The 5,940-nt window shown below is 43.8% G+C and overlaps 1 protein-coding gene across 2 annotated transcripts in view; it reads left to right on the top strand.

Moving 5' to 3' along the window:
- GSG1L (GSG1 like) overlaps positions 1-5,940 on the top strand; it is a 353,520-nt gene that overhangs the window by 229,995 nt on the left and 117,585 nt on the right. The gene's annotated exons all lie outside the window — the stretch shown is intronic.

Raw genomic sequence — 5,940 nt, 5'->3', positions numbered from 1 at the left:
TCTGTTTCTGCTAGCCTTGCCCTTCTAGCTTGCTTCCTCCTTAACCCTTTCATCTTCAGTGTCAAAAATCTCTGGGTTGGCAGGATCTATAGAGTGTATCTCTATACTTGGATAAAAATCATCTGGACAGCATACTCAGCAGGTGGTCATGACTTGATTTGACTTGAAGACATTTATGCATCTTTTTCCTGAGGAAGTCTAGTCACTTTCATGCCTAAATCTGCTTCCCAAGAGCTGAAAATTCAACGTCCTGGGGCAGCTAGGTGGCACAGTGAATAAAGCACTGGCTCTGAAATCAGGAGGACCTGAGTTCAAATCTGAACTCAGACCAAACACTTGACACTAGCTGTATGACCCTGGGCAAGTCACTTAACCCCAATTGCCTAAAAAAAAAAAAAGGAAAAGAAAAAAAATTCAGCCTCCTTTCATCCATTAATTCAGCAGGCATTTGTTATGTGTTTATTATGTACCAAGTTCTGTGTTAGGTGCTGGGGTTGCAAAGGCAAAAAGCAAAACAGCCGTTATGCTTAAGGATTTTACATTTTATTTGTGGTTCAGCTTGCACAACAGGTATGCCCAAAAGTGAATACAAGATATTTATACAGATACACAAATGTAATACAGAGGTATCAGAGGGAGGTGTCAACACTTAGTGGAATCATGACAGGCCTCATGTAGGAGGCAATTCTTGACTTGAGTCTTAGAAGGAAACTAGAAAATTAACCCATTCTGATGGGCTGAGATTGGAAAGGAGTGCTTTCCAGGCATGGGGGTTCAGCTTGTGCAAAGATAGAGAGGCAGGAGATGGAGTGTCATGTATGGTGAACAGCAAGCATGCAAGTCTGGCTGGGACTTAGAATGAATGAAGGGCAGCAATGAACAATAGTTCATAATAGGCCTAGAGAGATAGGTTAGTGCCAGATGATGAAGGACTTTAAACGTTAAAGCAAGGGAGTTTGGGTTTTAGGGAAGGCCCAGGAGTTTCTTGAGCAGGGAGTAATAAGATGTTTCAGATCTGTGTTTTAAGAATATGAATGAATGAGTAAAGCATTTATTAAGCTCTAACTATATGCAAAGCACCGTGGTATAAGTAGTCAAGAAGCTCACATTCTAATGGAGAAGATAACACATATGGAAGGTTTCCGTGGCAAATCAGATGGAAAAGTCTCATGATCCTTAGGATACAGCAGCAAAGCAGATGTTAATGCTCCTTTGATGTCATTCCCACTGATCAAATCATATCAGTTTCTGATATTGAGCCATTTGATGGTGCCAAGGAATTTGGTAGCAAGAGCTCTACTTCCTGGGCTGTTGGTAGTTGTGGCCGCAGACTTTGCAGGAGCAGTTTCCAGGCTGCATCTACACAGGAGTTGCTTGCCAGGGTGATGGTCAAGGCCTCTGCAACTGGACGCCTTGCTATTCATAGGACTTTTGAGTTCAGGGTCCTGGCCTGTCTCCATCAGGGTCTGAAGGGACAGGGTTTCCAAGGTGCTTGGTGGTGGTATAACCAGCTTGGTGCATGCTGCCTCCTGTGGCTGCTTCTGCTAGGCTGACTTGCCTGTCCTTTGTGTGTGGCCATTGGTGGACAGTTGCTGGAGATGGCTTTACCCTCCTCCACAGGGGTTGCTTCCCAGATAATGGCTGTCTGGGTGGGGCTGGCAGCAGGACTGGTAGTCCAGGACAGTGGGGCTTCCACTCCAAGGGCTCCTGTCTGCCTGTTGTTGGCAGTTGGTCAGCAGTTGTTGTTGGTGGTGTTGAAGACTGTGGGCCCTCTCTCCATTAGGATTCCTCCCCTCAATAATGGCTGTGAGGGCTGTGCCAGAAGCAGGTCTTGGTTGTTTGTGGGGCACTGTTAATCCTGACTCTTGGTCTTAGGTCCTGGGCTATCTCCATCAGAGTTGGAGGGGAGATGGTGGTCAAGGTGTTAGTAGTCAGACTAGCAATGCTGCTTCCTGTCTTTCCCTCAGGGTGTCAGCCGGCTTGCCTGTCAGTTTGGTGCCATGTGGAAATGGATTGTACAGTGGAAAGATTTGTGGCAAGGAGAATAATTAGGGAGTTATTGCATTAGGCCAGGTGAGAGATGATGAGGCCTGAATTAGAGCGATTACAATGTGAGTGGAGAAAAGTAGACAGGCATGAGAGATGTTGTGGAAGTAAATAAGACCTGTCATCTGATTGGATAAAGGTTATAAGTGAAAGGGAAAAATCAAAGATCACTCCAGGTTTATTAATCCAGGTAACCTGAACAATAATGGAGCCCCTAAAAGAAATATCAAACGTAGAAAGCAAAGAGGATAGTAGTCCAGTAGGGAAGGATAGTAGTCCAGTCTGGGACATGTTAAATTTCATATGCCTGTGGGACATTTAGTTTTAAAAATCCAATAGACAGTTTCTAATGGGGACCTGGAACTTATGAGAGAAACTAGGACTGGGTATTATTTTCATCTGGAAGACATCTGCATGGAGATGATAGTTGAACAAGATAGGGGCAAGTAGAGAGAGGGGAAGATGAGGGAGAAGAAAGGCCCAAGACAGACCTGACATACTCATATATATTGAGTGAGACATATTTGATGGTCCAGCATAGGAAGAGAGAACATCTAGGAGGAAGGGGTAGGCAAATGTGAAGTGCTTTACAGAGGTCAAGAAGAATGAGAACTAAGAAAAAGGCTGTGGTCACTGGTGACCTTGGAAAAAGAATGGTTTCAGTTGAGTAAAGGTCAGAAGCCAGATTCTAGGAGTTGAGAAGTGAGAGGAGAGGAAGTGGAAGGAATGAGTGTAGACAGCTTTTTCTAAGAGTTTGGCTATAAAATGGAGAAGGATAGGATGATTGCTTTGGGAGATAGGAGGGTCAAGTGCCGATTTTTTAAGCTTGAGGAAGATGGGAGGGAAACAGATCAAGAACATTTATGGAGGAGGAAACTGAAGATCAGAAAAGCTAAAAGATTCATTTTCCCTTTTGCTCATAGCTCTACCGCCAGGCAGAATACTGCAGGATTTCCCTAGTACAAGACCACTATGCTTTCATACCCTGCCTCCACTCTTTTCCCTCCCCATCCCTGCTGCCTGCCCTCCCTGCACACTGCTTCTCCCTTCCCCCTCACTGTCTTCCTCCTTCTCCCTCCCTCCCTCTGCCCCTTCACTGCCGACTACTTCCCTCCCCTCCATCCTCACTGCCATCCCCTCCACTGCCTACCTCTTCTCCCTTCCCCCTTGCCTGCCTCACCATCTCCCTCCTCCATCTGGCTTTTTCTTTTTCTCCTACCCAATCCCTTTACTGTCTCCCCCTTCCCCATCTGCCTGCCTTGTCTGGTTATCCTGCCTCTCTCCTTTTTCTGCCTTTCCCTTTATTTTCTTCCTTTATTGCTCCCTCTCTCCCCTACTCATTTCTCCCCTCTTCTACCCTACCATCCTCTGCTGTCTCCACCTCTACCCTTACTCCGCCGTTAAGAGCAAACTAGCCCAAATGCCATTCCCGGGTTTCCTAATTCCCCCAGTCCACAGCTTCCAGCTGTGAATTTCATGCTCCCTCCTCTCTGCCAATGAGCACCCATAGTACAGCAGCCAAAACAGGTGTCCTCCTCCCCCACTTCTGTTGAAGAGGAAGGCAAACAAGGATGTTTTTTTTTCTCCTATGCTGAATTCTCTGCCTAAAGTGAGTCAAAATGTCCAGGGTAGAACTCCAAAAAGAATTGGGCAGCACCAAAGGTGCACATTAACTCAGACAATAAAAACAAAGCCCCAGATACCAAGCAGAACTAATTAAAGGAAAAATAAGCAATATAAATGGCAACATCATCAATTTAAAACAAAATCACAAGGAAAGGGTCTTGTGACTAAAGGCTGATCCAGGGACAGAACTGGCTTACAACTGACAGATTCATGCAATCAGAGACTATGAAGATGGAAACAACCTTGATGGTCATAAAGCCCAAATCTCTTTTCATAGAGAAAGAAACTGAGAGCCAGGCAGGTGAAATTACTTGCGCAAAGTTATGTAAGTAAAATGTAGTCCAGGATAAGAAACCAGGTCTTTCCACTTTAAATCCCCTACTCCAAACCACTTATTAAATTCACACGTAAAGAAAATGAGTCCCAAAGAAATGAAGCAACTTAACAACATGTTGATAGCAAAGCTGGGACCAGAAACCCATGTGTCCTTACCCCTGACTCAATCCTCTTTCCATTAATACTGACTTATTATTCTGCCCATTCACCTGCAAGGACTCTAGTCCAGTCTTCTCTTCTAAGATGGGAAAAATGAGTTTCAAGACCCAACTTAAGTCCAATGTCATTTTTCCTGAATGCTCCAGTTGATGCTGATCTCTTCTTTCTTTGAACTCTAATGCAGATATTTTTTATATCCCACAATTTAAGATGTCCCTTTCTCCTTTCCAGCCTCACTGGTACCCATTTTGTGTGGGTCCTAATCATCTAATGCTTATGTAGCAAAACTCTGAGTTTCTTATCACAACTTACACTCATGATCCAGGTCCCTGAGAGTAGTGGGGACTGCTGCTTCTCCCCTTCAGGGTGTTAAGGGGTACCCCTGATGTGTTGAGGGGTATTTCTTCTCCAATGTTATCAGCCAGAGACCCTATCTGGTATGTTCTCTGCATTATTAAATGGTGGTCACTAGTGCTGAATTTCATTTAACCAATGGACATCAATTAGTTTTTTCTAAGGGATAGTTCCTGAAAAAATAGAGAGAGCAAAGTACAAATACTTTATACCCTTTCCTAAATACTGATTTGGTCCTGTGAAGAGTGGACTCAAACTTAAACCAGTTTCTACGTAGCATTTGTTCTACCAAATTCTCTTCTGAAATTGCCATAGCTAGATCTTGTCTATCTTAGAGCTACTCTGGGTCAATGAGGTGGCTTAGGACTTCATTCCTCATTGCCTCAGCTGTGTTGTAAAATCTGGCATAGGCTGCCAGGCCTCTGGTAGCTCACCTTTCTGGCCTTTTGAAGCTCACAAGGTCAAGCTCACAAGGTCATTGCTTTTGAAACTCACAAGGTCAAGCTCACAAGATCTCCCATACCCCTTCACCCAAAAGAAAGAAAGAGCAGATACAAAGAGGCAAGGAAGAGAGGTTTGTATTCACAGGCCACATGTTGGCCCCAAAGTGGAGGGGAGTCCTCTTCTAATCCAGAAGCTTACTTGGCATGGCACTTTCCAATGCCACCATTCAGGAAAAACAAAACGCTTGTTTTGGCCAGTTAACGCCTTTTGAATTTAACCCAGTTCCAGATCAGCAGCCAATCAAAAGTTTCTCTTCACCATATATGTAGTGGACCAGAGTAAGTTATAAAATGTCTATACATGCTCTGAATCAGAGAGCACAGCCCTTCTGATATACATCATCATGTCTTTTCATGTAAGCTGGTGGCAGGCAGAGCAAACAGTGCGAACTCTGAAGATGGAGCTCCCATGGGCCAGGCCATTATTACACGTGGGTTATTGCAACAACTTTCTTTTTTTATTAATTTATTTTGATTTATCAGCAATCACTTCCATGTGCTTTTGAGTTAAAATTTTTCTCCCCCTTCCTCCCTACCACTCTCCCCAAGACAGCACACAAAATGATATAGGCTATACACATACATTCCTATTAAACATATTTTCACATTAGTGATGTTGTAAGTAAGAATTAGAACCAATAGGAGGAACTACCAGAAAGAGGAAACAAAACTCAACAGAAGAAAAAAAAATAGCAAATGGTATGCTTCTATCTGCATTCAAACTCCATAGTTCTTTCTTTGGATGTGGATAGCATTTTCCATCATGAGGCCTTTGGAGATGTCTTAGATCCTTGTAATGCCAGGAAGGCTTAAGTTTGTCAGTATTAGTCATCGCACAATGTGGCTGTTTTTGGGTACATCGTTCTTTTGGTTCTGCTCACTTCACTCAGCATCAGACCATACAAGTCTTTCCAGG

This window comes from Vombatus ursinus, unplaced genomic scaffold, assembly GCF_900497805.2.
Source record: "Vombatus ursinus unplaced genomic scaffold, bare-nosed wombat genome assembly UNPS02014770.1, whole genome shotgun sequence".
Taxonomy (NCBI): domain Eukaryota; kingdom Metazoa; phylum Chordata; class Mammalia; order Diprotodontia; family Vombatidae; genus Vombatus; species Vombatus ursinus.
The sequence above is the reverse complement of the archived record's forward strand: the minus strand, read 5'-3'. Positions and strand labels throughout refer to the sequence as shown.